The sequence below is a fragment of the Ornithorhynchus anatinus genome, chromosome 1 (assembly GCF_004115215.2).
Source record: "Ornithorhynchus anatinus isolate Pmale09 chromosome 1, mOrnAna1.pri.v4, whole genome shotgun sequence".
In the NCBI taxonomy this organism is placed as follows: domain Eukaryota; kingdom Metazoa; phylum Chordata; class Mammalia; order Monotremata; family Ornithorhynchidae; genus Ornithorhynchus; species Ornithorhynchus anatinus.
Genome location: NC_041728.1, coordinates 37,589,173 through 37,606,876, shown reverse-complemented (window position 1 = coordinate 37,606,876; position 17,704 = coordinate 37,589,173). Strand labels below are relative to the sequence as shown.

The window sequence follows — 17,704 nt, the reverse complement described above, 5'->3', positions numbered from 1 at the left end:
GGGGCGGGGCTCCGCGGTGACGGGCAGCGCGGGCGGCCTATGGGCGGCCGGGCCCGGGCGGCCGGGAGCCAATGAGGGGGCGGGGCGGGGCCGAGGGCGCTCGGCGCGGGGGGCGGGGCCCGGGCGGCGGGGACGGGCGTGGCGGCGGGCCAATGGGAGCGCGCGGGGGCGGCGGCGGCGGCCAATGGGCGGCGGCGGGGGGCGGGCCTGTTGTCATGGGGGAGGCGGCGGCGGTCGAGGCGGCGGAGGGAGCGGCCGACGAGGAGGAGGCCGAGGCGGCGGCGGCGGCGGCGGCGGCGGCAGGTGGGCGCCGGCGGCGGTCGCGGAGGGGGGAGGGCGCCCGGACACCGAGGGGGAGACCCCCCCGCCCCCCACACGCCCCCGCACACGGGGGGACGGGGAGGCGCCCCCAGAGACGGCTCTCCTCGGAGAGACACGGGGGAGAGACCTCTGTCCTGAGAGACACGGGGGGAGAGACGCCTCCCTCCTGAGGGACAGAGACCTCCCTCAGCCCGAGAGACACGGGGGAGAGACCCCCTCTCTCCTGAGAGACACGGGGGGAGAGACCTCTCACCTGAGAGACAGAGGCTCCTCTCACCTGAGAGACACGGGGGGAGACCCCTCTCTCCTGAGAGACACGGGGGGAGAGACCTCTCACCTGAGAGACAGAGACTCCTCTCCCGAGAGACACGGGGGGAGACCTCTCTCCTGAGAGACACGGGGGGGAGACGCCTCTCTCCTGAGAGACAGAGACCTCCCTCAGCCCGAGAGACACGGGGAGAGACCCCCTCTCTCCTGAGAGACACGGGGGGGAGAGACCTCTCACCTGAGAGACAGAGGCTCCTCTCACCTGAGAGACACGGGGAGAGACCCCCCCTCTCCTGAGAGACACGGGGGGGAGAGACCTCTCACCTGAGAGACAGAGACTCCTCTCTCCCGAGAGACACGGGGGGAGAGACCTCTCACCTGAGAGACAGAGACTCCTCTCACCCGAGAGACACGGGGGGAGAGACCTCTCACCTGAGAGACAGAGACTCCTCTCACCCGAGAGACACGGGGAGAGACCCCCTCTCTCCTGAGAGACACGGGGGGGGAGAGACCTCTCACCTGAGAGACAGAGACTCCTCTCTCCTGAGAGACACGGGGGGGAGAGACCTCTCTCCTGAGAGACAGAGACCTCCCTCAGCCCGAGAGACACGGGGGGAGAGACTCCTCCCTCCTGAGAGACAGAGACGCCTCAGTCCGAGAGACACGGGGAGACACCTCTCCCCTGAGAGACAGAGACCTCCCCTCGGTCCGAGAGACACGGGGAGAGACCCCTCGGTCCGAGAGACACGGGGGAGAGACCTCTCCCCTGAGAGACAGAGACCTCCCTCAGCCCGAGAGACACGGGGGGGAGACCTCTCTCCTGAGAGTCAGAGATCCCTCAGTCTGAGAGACACGGGGGGTGAGACTCCTCCTTCCTGAGAGACAGAGACCCCTCAGTCTGGGAGACACGGGGGGAGACACCTCTCTCCTGAGAGACAGAGACCCCTCAGCCCGAGAGACACGGGGGAGAGACCTTTCACCCGAGAGGCACGGGGAGAGATCACTCTCTCCTGAGAGACAGAGACTCCTCTCTCCCGAGAGACACGGGGAGAGACCTCTTACCTGAGAGACAGAGACCCCTCTCTCCTGAGAGACACGGGGGGAGAGACCTCTCACCTGAGACAGAGACCTCCCTCAGCCCGAGAGACATGGGGAGAGACCCCTCTCTCCCGAGAGACAGAGACCCCTCAGTCTGAGAGACACGGGGGGAGGGACTCCTCTCTCCTGAGAGACACGGGGGGAGAGACCCCCCCCTCCTGAGAGACAGAGACCCCTCAGTCTGAGAGACACGGGGAGAGACCCCTCTCTCCTGAGAGACACGGGGGGAGAGACCGCTCTCTCCTGAGAGACAGAGACCTCCCTCAGTCTGAGAGACACAGGGGGAGAGACCCTCTCACCTGAGAGACAGAGACCTCCCTCAGTCTGAGAGACACAGGGGGAGAGACCCTCTCACCTGAGAGACACAGGGAGAGACTCCTCTCTCCTGAGAGACAGAGACCCCCCTCAGTCTGAGAGACACGGGGGAGAGACCTCTCTCACCTGAGAGTCAGAGACCTCCCTCAGCCTGAGAGACAGGGAGTGACCCCCTCTCCTGAGAGACACGGGGGGAGAGACTGCTCTCTCCTGAGAGACAGAGACCCCCCTCAGCCTGAGAGACATGGGGAGAGACCCCTCTCTCCTGAGAGACAGAGACTCCCCCTCAGTCTGAGAGACACGGGGAGAGACCCCCCCTCACCTGAGAGACGGAGACTCCCCCTCAGTCTGAGACAGAGACCCCCTCAGGCTGAGAGACACGGGGGAGAGACCCCTCTCACCTAGAGAGACAGAGACCTCCTTTATCCTGAGAGACATAGGGAGAGACTCCTCAGCCCGAGAGACACAGGGAGAGACCCCCTCACCTGAGAGACAGAGACTCCCCCTCAGTCTGAGAGACAGGGAGAGACCCCTCTCTTTTGAGAGACACAGGGAGAGATCCCTCTCAGCTTCAGAGATAGGGAGAGACCTCCCTCAGCCTGAGAGATGGGGAGAGACCCCTCTCACTTGAGAGACAGAGACCCTCCTGTCACCTAAGAGACGGGGAGAGAGAGACCCCCCTCGCCCCGAGAGACAGGGAGAGACCCCCACCCTGAGACACAGGGAGAGACCCCCCCCCCCCACTTTGAGATACAGAGACCCCCTCACCTGGGAGAGATGAGGAGAGACCCCCCCCTCAGCCTAAGGGTTGGGGAGGGACCCCTCTTACCCAAGAGACAGGGAGAGACTCCTCTTACCCCGAGAGACAGAGAGCCTCCTCCCCCCTGAGAGACAGGGAGAGACCCCCCCCACCCTGAGATACGGAGACCCCCACCTGGGAGAGATGAGGAGAGACACCTCTCATCTGAGAGACAGGGGCCCCCTCAGCCCGAGACACAGGGAGAGACCCCCCACCCTGAGAGCTGAGGAGAGACCCCTCCACCTGAGAGACAGGGAGAGACCTCTCCGAGAGAGGGAGAGACCCCTCTTACCCCGAGAGACAGGAGAGACCCCCCTCAGCCCGAGAGACGGGGAGAGACCCCCCCCACCTTGAGATACAGAGACCCCTCACCTGGGAGAGATGGGGAGAGACCCCCCTTTCCCTGAAAGATGGGGAGAGACCCCCCCACCCTGAGACACGGGGAGAGACCCCCCCCACCCAGAGAGACAGGGAGAGACCCCCCCTTACCCCGAAAGATGGGGGAGACCCCCCCCCACCCCTAGACACAGAGACCTCCCATCCCTCCCAGGCCTGGGGGATCCGGAGGGGGCCGGGGGGGGCATGGATTGGACTCCCCCGACCGCTTGGCGCAGTGCTCGGCACGCAGAAAGTGCTCGGTAAATACCACCGAGGGCAGGGGAGGCGTCGACCACTCCGCCGTACTCTCCCGGGCGCTCGGTACGGTGCTCCGCACGCAGGAAGCGCTCAGTGAATAGCTCCGATTGATCGTCTGTAAGCTCCTTGTGAGCGGGGGACATTTTTTACCAGCTCCGCTGTACTTTCCCGAGCGCTCAGTACACTGCCCGGCACACAGGAGGCGCGCAGCGATCGATCGTCTGTAAGCTCCTTGTGAGTCGGGGACATTTTTTCCCAACTCTGCTGGGCCCTCCCGAGCGCTCAGTACGGCGTTGTGCACACCGAAAGTGCTCATTAAATAGCACCGATCGATCAGCGCCGCGTGGGCAGGGGGACGGGTCTGCCAACCCTGTTGTAGCGTGGTCCCCCGATGGCTTGGCACAGTGCCCTGCAGCGATCGACTGGCCGTAAGCTCGTCGCGGGCAGGGGACGTGTCTCCCCGCTCCGCCGGACCGGCCCCTCCCCGGCGCCCGGTCCGGCGGCCCGCACGGGGTCGGTCCCGTCGAGCGATGCCGTCGCTCGAGGGAGGGAGCGGCCCCGGGGCCGTGCGCGAGGCGGGTTTGTGGGCAGGGCCGGCAGCGGGAGACGTGAGAGGGGTCGGCCGGATCCGAGATCGGGGAGGCGCGGAGAGAGAATCCCTCGTCGAAGCAGGTAAGAGGGGGGCCGAGGGGCGGCCGGAGCGTCGGAGGGCTTCGCTGCGGAGGACCGGGATCGGAGCCGCCCCTCCGCCCCCTCCTCGTAATAACACCGATGGAATCCGTTAAGCGCATCCTCTGCGCCAAGCACCGATTTAAGCGCTGGGGTAGCCACAGGGCCGGCAGGTTGTCCCACGTGGGGCCGCGGGCTTCCTCCCCATTTGACAGATGAGGGAACTGAGCCACAGAGCGGCCAAGTGACCCGCCCAAAGTCGGACAGGCGGCGGAGCCGGGATTCGAACCCACGACCTCCGACTCCCGAGCCTGGGCTCCTTCCCCTAAGCCACGCCGCTTCTCCTCGTCGGCGTCGGCCGAGCGTCCGTGGTATGCCGAGCACTACGCTAGGCGATTGGGAGCCTCTAGGAAAGCAGAAGACGTGACGCCTGCCCTCTTTTTTTCTCTTTTTAAAATTGTTATTCATTAATGATAACGTCGGTATCTGTCCAGCGACAGGCACCGTCTTAAGCACCGGGGTGGGTACAGGCCGATCGGGTGGGACGCAGTCCGGGTCCCACGTGCGGCTCGCAGTCTCAATCCCCATTTTAGAGACGAGGGAAACGAAGCCCGGAGAAGTGACTCGCCCGAGGCGACACGGCAGGCAAGTGGCGGGGCCGGGATTAGAACCCAGGTCCTCCCCGCCACTCCCAGGCCGGGCTCAGCCCGCTGAGGCCACGCTGCATCTGGAGGGGCTAATTTCCCAGGCCCGGGAAATAAAGCGTCGGCCTGGTCTTGGAGGACCTTGAAAATCGGTCGGTCGGTCACGTGTGTTCACCGAGTGCTTCCTGCGTGCAGAGCACTGTGCTAAGCGCTTGGGAGAGGGCAGCGCAACACAGTTGGTAGACGAGGGGGTGTCCTCCGGGACGGACGCGTCGCTCAGACAAGCGGGGGGAAGAAGCCAGGGTAGGAAGAGAGAATCAAACAATTGTGCATCTCTCGGTGCAGAGGGCACCGATCTTTCCGCGGTATCTATCTGAGCGCAGGGCACCGTACTGAGCGCTTGGGAGGGTTCAGTAGCCCAGGGTTGGCGGATACGATCCCTGCCCACGGGGGCTTACGGTACCGTAGAGGGAACGCGTCTGTTTATTGTCATACGTCCCGCTCCGGAGCGCCCAGTACGGTGCTCTGCGCGCAGTAAGCGCTCAGTAAATACGACCGACTGACTGATGGCCAAAGCTTTTTCGAACGGGAAAAAGCGTCGGAGTGAAACGCGCTTCAGGGGAGAGCCCTGAGGCCCGGAGAGGACACCCCTAGAGGATCAATTAATCGTATCGCGCGCCGTACTAAGCGCCCCGGGGGAGTCGGAGATGGCGGGGTCGCTCGGCTCCAGCAACCCGTAGCGTCCGTCTCCCCTTTTCGAGACTCGCTGGGGGCGGGGAGGGTGTCGGCCTCCCGCCGCCCCGGCCTCTCCCGAGCGCCTAGTACGGTGCCCTCCGGACGCTCAGCAAGTACCGCCGCCGCCGACGGGGGTCAGGCAGCCGCCGACGGACCGAGGGGCTCCGGGAGGGGCGTCTGGGGTTCGTCGCTCGGCGTTTCCCGCCGCGAAGGCGTCCGTCCCCCGCGGACGGGGCCGGCTCCCCGCTCTCCGCCGGCACGAGGGCACCGTGCTTCCCGGTGGACAATCCCTCGGGCGCCCGTTCCCCGCCCCGGCCCCGCCAAACGTGCCGCGGAAAAGAATTCTGAGCCCAGACGGGGGCCGCTGGCCGGAAAACTACGGCGCCGGGGTCTCCGAGCGGGCCGTGCGTGGCGTTTCCGTGCCCCGTGAGGTCATCTTACTCTCTCCAGTGCGATTTGAGAGGTGTAGGTTCGGCTTTTCAGGAGAGGCCGTGGCGGCCGGCAGCAGGACGGTTCTTTTTCGACCCGAGGGCCTGGACGCGGTTCCGCTCCGAAGGACTGGGAAATGGTTAACCGAGCCGCGGCACCCGCCATCTTCTCTTCCCCCGACCCGGCCCCCCGGGAACCGACAGAACGGGGTGCAGACGGTGGAGCGGCCGGTCGGCGCTCCCGGCCAGAACCCGAAACTTTGGAAGGCGCTCGTTGCGCGTCGGTGGGTTCACCTCGGCGCGGGGCAGCGGGAGACCGTCGGCCGGTCGGAAAAAAATCTTCTCGCCTGCGATCGCCCTGCCTCCGCGGCGCCCTTTCCGTCCTTTCGTCGGTGGGATTTACGTGACCCGCTCATTAATGTTTTATGAAATGCCCGGCGAGCTGCCGGGCGGCCTCTCTGCGGACGGTCCTTCGGCATCCTCGGGGAAGAAGGTTTTCGGGCCGGCTGTCTCGGATTCAGACGTCTCCTTTCCCCATCCTTCCCCCTTAGTCCGCCTCATTTGGGAGACCGCCAGATTTAAAGCCTCTGCACGCATCAACTCCGTAGCCTCTTTCGTCTTTCCGCTGCGGCCGCCTCTTCAGGATCCTTTCTGAGGAATATTTCCGGCCGGGTTGTCTCAAATTCGGGCTTCCTGTTTTTCGCCCAGTACCCCTTATGCAGGGAGACCACCAGATTTAGAGTGTTCACGCACATCGACCGAAAAGATTCTTCTTCTTCGCGGACCTTCCGTAGCCTTTCCGTCCGCCTCCCGCTGTGATAATGGTGGTATTTAAGCGCTCGCTCTGTGCGGAGCACTGTTCTAAGCGCCGGGGGAGAGGCGGGGTCATCGGGTCGTCCCCCGCGAGGCTCGCGGTTAATCCCCGTCTTGCAGATGAGGTCACCGAGGACCAGAGAAGTGAAGTGACTCGCCCACAGTCACGCGGCTGCCAAGCGGCAGAGCCAGGATTCGAACCCATGACCTCAGACTCCCAAGCCCGGGCTCTTTCCACCGAGCCACGTAAGCTCGTCGCGGGCAGGGAACGTGTCTGTCTATTGTTCTGGTGTGCTCTCCCCAGCGCTTAGTACGGCGCTCTGCGCCCAGGGCTTGCTCAGTAAATACGACTGAATGGAGAATATTTGCGGGCGGGTCGTCTCCAGTTCAGACTTCCTTTCTTTCGCCCCCCTCACGTTCGGACGCCTTACGTGGGAGACCCCCGAATTTATAGTCTTTACACACGTCGACCCGGAAGACATCTCCTCCCCCCCCACGGAAAGGCGATTTGCGTCCTTTTTTCCCATCGCGCGTTTCCTAGGTGGCTTGTAGTCTAAAAGGAGAAAGGCGCCAAAAGCCCGACCCCAGATTTAACACGAGCGGTTGCCTTCCATCAGAACTGTGGTTCTTTTAGACACCTGACCGTATTTAGCCAGCACTTGCTGTGCGCAGAGCGCTGTACTGAGCGCCTGGGAGAGCGTTACGGTGGGTAGGCGTGTTCCCTGCCCACAGCCGGCCTACGGTCTCGAGCGGGAGACAGACATTCATATAAATCGTGGATGTGGACGGAAGTGCCGCGGGGCCGCGCGAGGGCGAATGAAAGGAGCGAGTCGGGGGCGACGCAGAAGGGAGCGGGAGGAGAGGACAGGAAGGCCTCTTGGAGGAGGTGGGCCTTCAGTAAAGCTTTGGGGGGGGGGGGGACTCTGTGTAATATAATTTTCATCTGTAAATGCGTGTATCGTGCTCCTCGAAATGATTTTTTTCCACCCGAGAGTTTTCCATTTCTCTGTCAGTTGGCTGTAGAAAAATATCTCCCCACAGTACGCGTTTTGATCGCCTTTCTCGTCAGCGGCCTCCGTTCGAAAGATGTATCGCCCGTCCCTAATTCCGTTGAGGGACTTAGCCGTGAGCCACTTGGACGGCTTGATGAATTTTCCGGGGAGCGCCGTTAATACGTAACCCGATGGTGGAATTGGCAAAACAATTGGCGAGAAGCAGCGTGGCTCAGTGGAAAGAGCATGGGCTTTGGAGTCAGGGCTCATGAGTTCGAATCCCAGCTCTGCCACTTGTCAGCTGTGTGACTGTGGGCAAGTCACTTAACTTCTCTGTGCCTCAGTTCCCTCATCTGTAAAATGGGGATTAAGACTGTGAGCCCCACGTGGGACAAGCTGATTCCCCTCTGTCTATCCCAGCGCTTAGAACGGTGCTCGGCACATAGTAAGCGCTTAACAAATACCAACGTTATTATTATTATTAAAACAAATGAAAAAACAAGCCCCTGCTCAAAACCCCCCACCCCCCCCCCCCCGCCAGCCGAACGACCGCCCTTCCGCGGGATCCTCTGGCTGTGATAGAAAAGCGCGTGGAAAATGTTGATTTAACGGGCCACTGTTGTCGAGGTGCCGTACGTTGGCTTCGGTGGGTTCAGAAACCTGCGGGTTTTAGACGGTGAGCTTAGTTCCACGGGTTTCTGCCGAGCTTTGGCCTCTGAATTTACACGTCCCGAGACGGAGAAGCAGAAAACCGTGCGTCCTGCAGATTTATTTTTTGCCCTTCCAGTTGTTCTCCCCCTCAGCCTCCGTGCGCGTCAGCACATCCAGCCCGACGCCGCTTCTGGCCTTGACATTCGTCTCGTGCCTTCAGCGGAGGAGCGACCAAACTCGGGTAGATTTTTCTTCCTCCCCGGGGATCGGAGAGGAGAAGGGCCAAACGGTGGAAATCCCCGAGATTAACACGGTTTCGCCGCGCCGTCTTTTATCGCCGTCACCGTCGGGACGTTTGCAGGTCGTATTTTCCTTCCCCGGTGATTTTTCGGGCTTCAATTCTTATCGTTTGTCGCGAAAATGGCCAGTCTCTTGCCGGCGCCCGGTCCGGGCGTCGTAAGGGAGTGGTCAGTCGGCGGTACTCACTGAACGCCGGCTGCGTGCGGGGCACCGTGCCGAGCGCTTGAGAGAGTGGAGAAGAAGGAGCAGACGCGACCCCGGCCCCCGAGGAGTTCTGCGATCTCGCGGGAGGGAGGGACGGTGAATCCCGCCGATAGCTGACCCAGAAAGCCCCGTCGTCCTCCCGGCTGGGAGGAATGACCTCAGCGGGCGGGAAATCCTTTTACGCCGTTCTGTTTCGAGTCGCAATTCAGCAGGTTGGCGGGTCCGGGAGGTCTAACGGGGTCGGGCGGCTAGGAGCCGCGGGAGGGGTGTCGCTCTTATTTACCGACCGCCTGCTGTGTCCTCTTCTACCCCGGGGGCTTGGGGAGTAGTATCCCAAGAAAGGGAATAACAGTGACGACGGCACGTGTTAGGCGCTTACCGTGCGTTGGAACGCGATCGGGTCGGACCCAGTCCCTCTGCCCCGTGGGGCGCCCGGTCTTCACCCCCGTTTTACAGATGAGGTCACCGAGGCACAGAGAACGATAATGACGGTGTTGGTGTCCGGTAAGCGCCCACTGTGTGCCGAGCACCGTCCTAAGCGCCGGGGTGGATCCGGGGTCACGGGGTCGTCCCACGTGAGGCTCACGGCTAATCCCCATTTTACGGCCGAGGTAACCGAGGCGCCGAGAAGTGAAGCGACTCGCCCACGGTCACCCGGCCGACGGGTGGCGGGGCCGGGATTCGAACCCCTGACCCCCGACTCCAAAGCCCGGGCTCTTTCCGCTGGGCCACGCTGCTTCGAAGCGAAGCCGATGGCCAGAGGCCGCACGGGGGACGGGTGGCGGAGCCGGGATTGGAACCCGGGTCCTTCTGATTTCCAGGCCGGTGCTCTCTCCGCTAGACCACCCTGCTTCCCACCCTTATGGTAATTTTGAAGCTCTCGCGACGGGCCCGGCCCTGTGCCGAGCACCGGGGGCAGCTACGCCGTCCGGGCATTCATTCGGCGGTCTCGAGCGAGTGCCTGCTGCGTGCAGGGCACCGTGCCGAGCCCCCGGGAGCGTCCAGTACGACGGAGCCGGCGGACGCGTTCCCCGCCCACGACGAGCTTCCGCTCCAGAGGGGGAGACGGACCCGGATGGGAGTAAATCGCGGCGGCGACGGTAACGGTGGTGGTATTGGTTAAGCGCTTACTCTGTGCAAGGCACCGTACTAAGCGCCGGGGGGATACGGGGTGATCAGGTCGTCCCACGTGGGGCTCACGGTTTTAATCCCCATTTTACGGATGAGGGAACTGAGGCACGGAGAGGTGAAGGGACTCGCCCGAAGTCACGCGGCTGCCAGGCGAACCCGTGACCCCCGACTCCCCAGCCTGGGCTCTCGGCGGTCTGGCGGGTAGATCTCGGGGCTGGGAGTCGGAGGGACCCGGGCTCCGATCCCGGCTCCGCCCCCTGTCCGCCGGGTGACCTCGGGCGGGTCACTCTGCCTCTCCGGGCCTCGGTTCCCTCGTCCGTAAAATGGGCATTAAGCCCGGGAGCCGTGGAGGGACCGTGTCCGACCCGGTCGGCTCGCGTCCGCCCCGGCGCCCGGTACGGTGCCTGGCACGTGGTAAGCGCTTAAGAGATACCACGTTTCCTCCTCTTAGGAGGAAGCCAGTGAGAACCCGCTTCTCGCCACAGGCCGCCTGCGAACCGGCTCTGCCGCCCGGCTGCTGCGTGACCTCGGGCGAGGCGCTTCACCTCTCCGGGCCTCGGTTCCCCCATCTGGAAGAGGGGGACGCAAAGCGGGAGCCCCCCGGGGGGACGGGGATCGGGTCCGGCCCGATCGACCCGTATCTGCCCCGGCGCGCCGAAGAGCGCGGGGCGCGCGGGACCGTAATTTTCAATTCTTCCAGCTAGACCTCCGGGGAGGCGTTCAGAAACGGGGGGGGGAGCCGGGGCCTTAGCCGAAAACCTAACTCTCTCGTTCCGCGACCTTCTGGGAAAGAGGTTGTGTCATGTCAAGCCGCGGGCTAAAAGTGAACCTCTAATTACCGGCAGTTGATGTTGACTCAGCTTCTCCCCCAAAGCATTTTAACTTGGACTTTTCCGGGCTCCGCGTCTTTTAAGAACAGTTCTCCCCCGGTGGCGGGTTAAATCCGTCCGGGCCCGGAGGAGAGTTTCTGCGTTTTTTAAAATGGTGTCCCAGTGCCTCCTCGGGTCGGACGCGGTCCGTGCCCCGCGTGGGCCTCGCGGTTGTCGGAAGGATCGTCGCCCTTCACTGACGGTTCGGGCGATTCGGTAAGCGCTCCCTACGCGCCAAGCACCTTTCGAGGCGCCGGGTGGATACGAGGGCATCGGGTTGTCCCACGGGGGGGCCCACGGTCTCCATCCCCATTTTAGCAGACGAGGTCACCGAGGCACGGAGGAGCCTCGCCGCCGACAGGCGGCGGAGCCGGGATTCGAGCCCGCGACCTGCCACTCCCCAGCCCGGGCTCTTTCCACCGAGCCACGCCGCTCCTTTATCGCGGCACTTGCCTAGGCGCTTAGCACGCCGCTTCGTAAATACGAACGAGTGGATGATCCTCACTTTCACGGGTGAGGGAACCGAGGCCCAGGGAGGTGAAATGACTCGCCCCGGGACTCGCAGCAGGCGAGCGGCGGAGCCGGGGTCAGAACCCATCGCGTGGCGCGCGCCTTAGCGTGTCCGGACCGTCCCGAGGATGGATCTGCCCGGGGGACGTCGGGCGGGAGGGAGAGTAAAATCCTCACCGGTCTAAACGCCGCGATCCGTCGCGTCCCCCGACCGCCTGCCGGGTGCGGGACGCCGCGCTGGGCGCTCGGGAGAGGACGGGGCAGCCGCCTTCCCGGACGCGTCCCCCGCCCACGACGAGCTCACGGTCCGGAGGAAGTGACCCTCCGATTACCGGTAACCGCGGTTGACTCGGCTCTTCCTCAGAGTATTTTAATTCGGCCTTCCCTCCGCCGAAGCCGGATCGCGGAAGAACGAGCGGTAAAAGTTCTTTGTTGTCGTTATCATTTTTATTTTAACAGCGTCGCCCCGCTTCGCCGCCGAGGCCCGCGCGAGCCCAACGCGGGCCGGATTTCCCGGTCCTTCCCTTTTCGACTTCCCGGTCGGCTCCGGCGGGTTTCTCTGTGAAGGGCTCCGAGCCGCTCCCTCCTTCCGCCCCCCCCCCCCCGCCCCGTCGAAACCCCGGCCCCCTCTGTAGATTTCAGCCGCTTCCAGGTAACCGAAGCCCTGGGATCCACGGGGGGGGGGGGGGGGGCCGAAATTTCCAGACCGGGAGCTCGTCGAGGGCGGAGGGCGGCCGCACGTCCTCTCCCAAGCGCCCGGGACGGGGCCCGACGCACCGCGAGCGTGAAAAATATCCCTTCTCCGGCAGTGGCGGGGGGGGGGGGGGAGCGTTCGCGATCCCGGGTTCTGGATCGACGGCGACGGAGCGTGGAGGTTCTGTCGGAAGAGCAGAAGAGGTGGGCGGAAGTCGCGCCGCCGGCGGGGACGGGACGGGGAGCCCTCCGAGGGCCTTCCTCCTTCATCGGGCGCTCGCCGCCCACGGTAAGCGCTCGCTGACTACGACCGAATGAGTGAACGGACGGTCGTCGGTTCAGAATTCAGAGGAGGGGAGCGGCCCGGCCTAGGGGAGAGAGCCCGGGGCCGGGGGTGGGGAGACCCGGGTTGCGATGCCCGCGACTCCTGCCGCGCGACTCTGGGGAAGTCGCCTAACCATGCCTGTCTTCCCACAGGCCCCGGGCAGGTCGCTTAGAGAGGCAGCGCGGCTCTCAGTGGAAAGGGCCCGGGCCCGGGAGGCAGGAGTCGTGGGTTCGAATCCCCGCCCCGCCACCCGTCGGCTGTGTGACTGCGGGCGGGTCGCTTCCCTTCCCTGGGCCTCGGTTCCCTCGTCTGTGCGGGGTGGCTCAGCGGAGGGAGCCCGGGCTCGGGGGCCCGAGGCCGCGGGTCCGGATCCCGGCTCCGCCACCCGCCGGCTGCGTGACTGCGGGCACGTCGCGTCACTTCTCCGTGCCCCGGTCACCTCGTCCGGAGAACGGGGATCAAGACCGCGAGCCCCACGGGGGACAACCCGATTCCCCGGTGTCTGCCCCGGCGCCCGGAACGGTGCTCCGCACAGAGTAAGCGCTTAACAAACCCCGACGTCGCTATTAGAGAAGCAGCGCGGCTCAGTGGCAAGAGCCCGGGCTTGGGAGTCGGAGGTCATGGGTTCGGATCCCGCCCCGCCGCTCGTCAGCCGGGGTGACGGCGGGCGAGTCACTTCACTTCTCTGCGCCTCAGTCACCCCCTCTGGAAAATGGGGATTAACGGTGAGCCTCACGTGGGACGACCCGATGACGCCGGATCTGCCCCGGCCCGTAGTAAGCGCTTAACAGATACCGGCGTTGTCATTGTTGATAAAACGGGGGTAAAGACCGTGAGCGTCACGTGGGACGCCCTGATGACCCCGTATCTCCCCCGGCGCTTAGAACGGTGCTCTGCACGGAGGAAGCGCTTAACAGATACCGACGTTATCGTTGCCGTTCTCGTTCGGTTCCCTTTTCGCCGGTTTCCTCATCCGTCTCCTCCCTCTCCGTCAGTCGGTCGAGCACTGACCGTGGGCGGGGTAGACGCGAGCGAACCGGATGCGGTCCCTGGCCCGCGTGCAACTCGCGGTCGAGACGGGAGGAGGAAGAGGTGTCGAGTCACGGTCGGGGACGCCGGGGCGCGGAGGAGCGACGTGACCGGGCCGGGATCAGAACTCGGGGTTCTCTCGTTCCCGGGCCCGGGCTCCATCCGGACGGGCCACGCCGCTTCCCCGTTCTGAGCGCGTTCATCTCAGCCAGTCAGTCGGCGGTGTCGAGCGAGCCCTCCCCCGTGCGCGGAGCACCGTGTCAAGCGCTCGGGCGGAGGCCGGCGCGGCAGAGCGGGGCGGACGCCTTCCCCGCTCGTGACCGCCTTCCGGGCTCCCGCGCCTTTCCGGGGGCCTGGCGCGTCGCGAGCGCGTCCTTGGTCCCGCCGAAGCGGAACGGAGACGCCGCGGGCTTCTCAAAAATAGATCGCTTTCCCGGAGATCGGGGCCGGGACGTGACCTCTCGGTGACCCGGGAGGAGGAGAAAGGCCGCAACGTCGCTCATTTCCCTACCTCGCTTTTACTTCTCCCCGCCCACTCTTCTCGTCCCGAGAAGCTCCCCTCTCGACGGCCCCGAAGCGCGCGCTACGTGCCGGGCCGAGCGCCGGGGTGGGCGGAAGCCGGTCGGGTCGTGGGGCTCGGGGTCCGGACGGCCCTCTCGCCGGCGAGCCGACCGAGGCCCGGAGAGGGGACGCGACCCGCCCGGGGTCGCCCGGCGGGCGAGGGGCAGAGCCGGCATTAGGACCCGGGTCCTCCGGCCGCCCGGGCCCGGGCGCTGCCCGCTGGGCCGCGCTGCGCTCCTTTCGGTCGGACCGCCGCCGTCTCTCGGATAGCTTCGCGCTTGGGAAGTGGGATCCCCTTCGGAGGCAGGTCCCATCTGCTTCTGGCGACATCCCGGGGAGTGCCTCCGCTCGACTCTGGGGAGCTTTAAATGGAGAAGCAACGAGAGGTTTCTCGGAAAAATCGGCTCCCTGAGCATTCCAGAGGCGGCCCGGTCATCTGATTCCCTCTCCCTTCTTTCGGGGAGTAATAACAATAATAATAATAATAACGTTGGTAGTTGTTAAGCGCTCGCTGCGTGCCGAGCACCGTTCGAAGCGCCGGGGTAGACGTAGGGGAATCGGGTGGTCCCACGTGGGGCTCCCGGTCTTAATCCCCATTTTCCAGATGAGGGAACCGAGGCGCGGAGAAGTGAAGCGACTCGCCCACGGTCACACGGCCGACGAGTGGCAGAGCCGGGATTCGAACTCACGAGCCCGGACTCCAAAGGCCGTGCTCTTTCCACTGAGCCACGCTGCTTCCCCATGCAGCTGCTGGGCGGCGCGGCCGAGGTAGCGCTCAGGGGCACGTCCGCTGCCGGTTCGTTTCCGGTCACGTCCGTCTCCCCCTCTAAACCCTAAACTCGGCGTGGGACGGCGCCTAATCGGCGTCTGCCCCCCGGACGGGGACTCCCAGGTGTTTTCCTTTTTCTGGAGAGAGGCGCCTGGAACGGACAGTCCGGCCACGGACGGAGTCGATGCCCGCCCGACGACGGGCTCGCTTCTCCGCCGCGTGGCCCCGGGCAAGTCGCTTCACTTCTCTGGGCCTCGGCGGCCTCCTCTGTAAAACGGGCCCCGCGGGCGGCGACCCCGTCGTCCACCCCGGGGCTCAGCGCCGAGGCGCCTACCGTCCGTGCGTTCGCGGCGATCGGAAGGGCTGGGTCGGCGGGGCGGGAACAGGAAAGAGGAAGGAGATTTGTCTTTCTTTCTGGGAAAGGACGCCCGTCTTTTTTTGGGTTCTATTGTTGTCCGGATTCAGATAGAGGAGCGAAAAAGGAAACGCGTCCGAGGGTTAAGTCTCTGTTTCCCGTGCGTGACGGGCAAGGTCCGGTCGGGTTTCGGACCGGGCTGGGGAGAGAGCGAGGGAGAAGGGAAGGAGAGATGAGGACCCGCACGTAAACGCCCGGAGAAAGGGATCTTTCTTTCTGTGCAGCGGCGCCTCGGAAAGCCTTCGGGAAAGGGATTTTTCTTTCCGGGAGGTCGCTCCCTAGCCTTGGAAAGGCTTCGGGAAAGGGATTTTTCCTTCCCTCTAGTCGCCGCGTAGCCTCGGAGGGGATTACCTCCGTTGGATCGGTCAGCCGGCGCTATTCACGGAGCGCCCTCCGTGCGCAGCGCCGGGGGAGGACGGCGGGACGGAGTCGGGGGTTTGATTGGTAAGACTCGGTCCGGACCGCGAGCGGCGAGCCGCCCCGCCGGCCGTCACGCGCCGCCGGGAGCGGGGAGCGTCCGCCGATTCCGTCGGATCCGGACTCTCCCGAGCGCTGCGCGCGGGAAAGGCGCTCGGCAAATAGCCTCGATCCGTCCGGTTCCGGTGGCGCGGGGCGGAAGCGTCGCACGGAGGCGGCGAGCTCGGCCCGGGCCGGGGAGGGCGTCTGCCGACTCGGTTCCGGCGAAGCCTCCGAGGCGTTGGGTGCGGCGCCCCGCGCGCGGTACTGCCCTGGCCTCGCGAGGGGAGCCCGGGTCCCGACCGCGGCTCCGCCCCCGGTCGGCCGGGGGGGGACCTCGGGCGAGTCCCTTCGCTTCTCTGGGCCTCGGTTTCCTCATCTGCCCAACGGGGAGTCGACGCCCGTCCTCCCTCCTATCCGCTGGGGCCCGGCTCCCTCGGGGTACCGACGGTCGCCGTGGCACCTGGTAAGCGTTCACTACGCGCCGGGCGCTGTGCCGAGCGCCGGGGCGGACGCGAGCCACTGGGGCGGCGCCTCCCCCGGCGTTCAGGGCCGTCGGAGCACCCGCTGTGCGCAGAGCGCTGTACTGGGCGCTCGGGAGAGCGCGATCCGACAGAGCTGGCGGGCCCGTTCCCCGTCTCTAACGAGCCTCCGGTCCGGAGGCGCGAGCGCGTACGGATGGGACGGTTATTTTTGTCTCTCCCCTTGGTATTAGCGTGGTCCCCCGGCGCTCGGCACAGAGCGAGCGCCTGACCGGTCCCGCCGTTATCGCTCTCGGTAGGGGTTCTGTCGACGTCCCGGAAGTACCTTCCGGGCGGAACAAGATTCCACGGGTGGGAGCGAGAGGGAAACCGCGCCCGCCAGGCCGGGGAAATGAAAGAGGGCACCGGAGGGAGCCGGGGAATCCGTTTAAAAAAAAAAAAAGAAAAAGAAAGGACAACCCACGGGGAACGGAAAGACCCGAGAAGCGAGCCGGGTCCGACGGGGAAGGGGGGAGAGCCGAAAGCAGGTTGGCGGAGCAGTTGGGAAAGCAGCCCGGCCTCCCGGCTAGAGCCCCGGCCCGGGAGTCCGGAGGGCCTGGGTTCCGATCCCGGCTCCTCCGCTCGGCAGCGCCCACCGAATACCGAGAGGGAAAAGAGCGGCCCGGTCGTGAGTGGGTTCTTCGGCCAGTCGGAAGCAGCGTGGCCTAGGGACAGTGACCGCGGGCAAGTCGCTTCACTTCGCTGTGCCTCGGCGACCTCGTCTGTAAGATGGGGATTAACCGCGAGCCTCACGTGGGACGACCCGATCCCCCCCGTATCTCCCCCGGCGCTTAGGACGGTGCTCTGCGCGTAGCGGGCGCTCAGATACCAACGTTATCATTATCGTTATTATCAGCGGTTAGAGCGCGGGGCCCGGGAGTCGGCCGCGTGACCCCCGGGCGGGTCACGGTCACCCCTCCGGGCCTCAGTCGCCTCGTCCGTCCCACGGGGACGGAGGCCGCGAGCCCCACGTGGGCCGCACCCGGTTGGCTCGTCTCCGTGCCGGCGCTCAGTACGGTGCCCGGCGCGCGGGAAGCGCTTACCGGACGCCACTTGAAGACGAAAGCCTGCCGGAGGATGGGCGGGGCCCACCCGACGGTAACGGCGAGAGGGGAGGGCCGAGAGGCCCCCCCCGGGACATAGAGGATGACAACGGTGACCGCGGCGGCGTTGGTTGAGCGCTTCCCGTGCGCCGAGCGCCGTTCCGAGCGCTGGGACGGAAACGGAGGGATCGGGTCGTCCCCGGTGGGGGCCCCCCCCCGTCTCGATCCCCATTCTGCGGGTGAGGTCGCCGAGGCGCGGAGAAGCCGAGTGGCTCGCCCGCGGGTCACCCGGCTGACAGGTGGCGGAGGCGGGATCAGAACCCACCACCCCGGCCCCCCCCCCCCCGGCCCTCGCCGCCGGGCCGTCGGACCGCCTCGCGCCCGCGGACGGGCCGGAGAAGCCGGGCGTTTCGGACGAGACGGACAGAGCCGGGGGGGGAGGCGATCCGCCGGGACGGGAGGAGAGGATCCTCCGTTGGAGGTCGAAGGGAGTCCGGGGCGGGATCGGAA

General features: G+C 65.4%; 1 protein-coding gene across 1 annotated transcript in view; it reads left to right on the top strand.

Annotated features, from left to right (window-relative positions):
• The first annotated feature begins 277 nt into the window (after positions 1-277).
• Positions 278-17,704, top strand: part of NUMB (NUMB endocytic adaptor protein) — a 107,632-nt gene continuing 90,205 nt past the window's right edge. The window contains exon 1 of the mRNA XM_039911308.1: positions 278-303. The gene's annotated coding sequence lies outside the window, so the exon portion shown is untranslated. The remainder of the gene's footprint in view (positions 304-17,704) is intronic.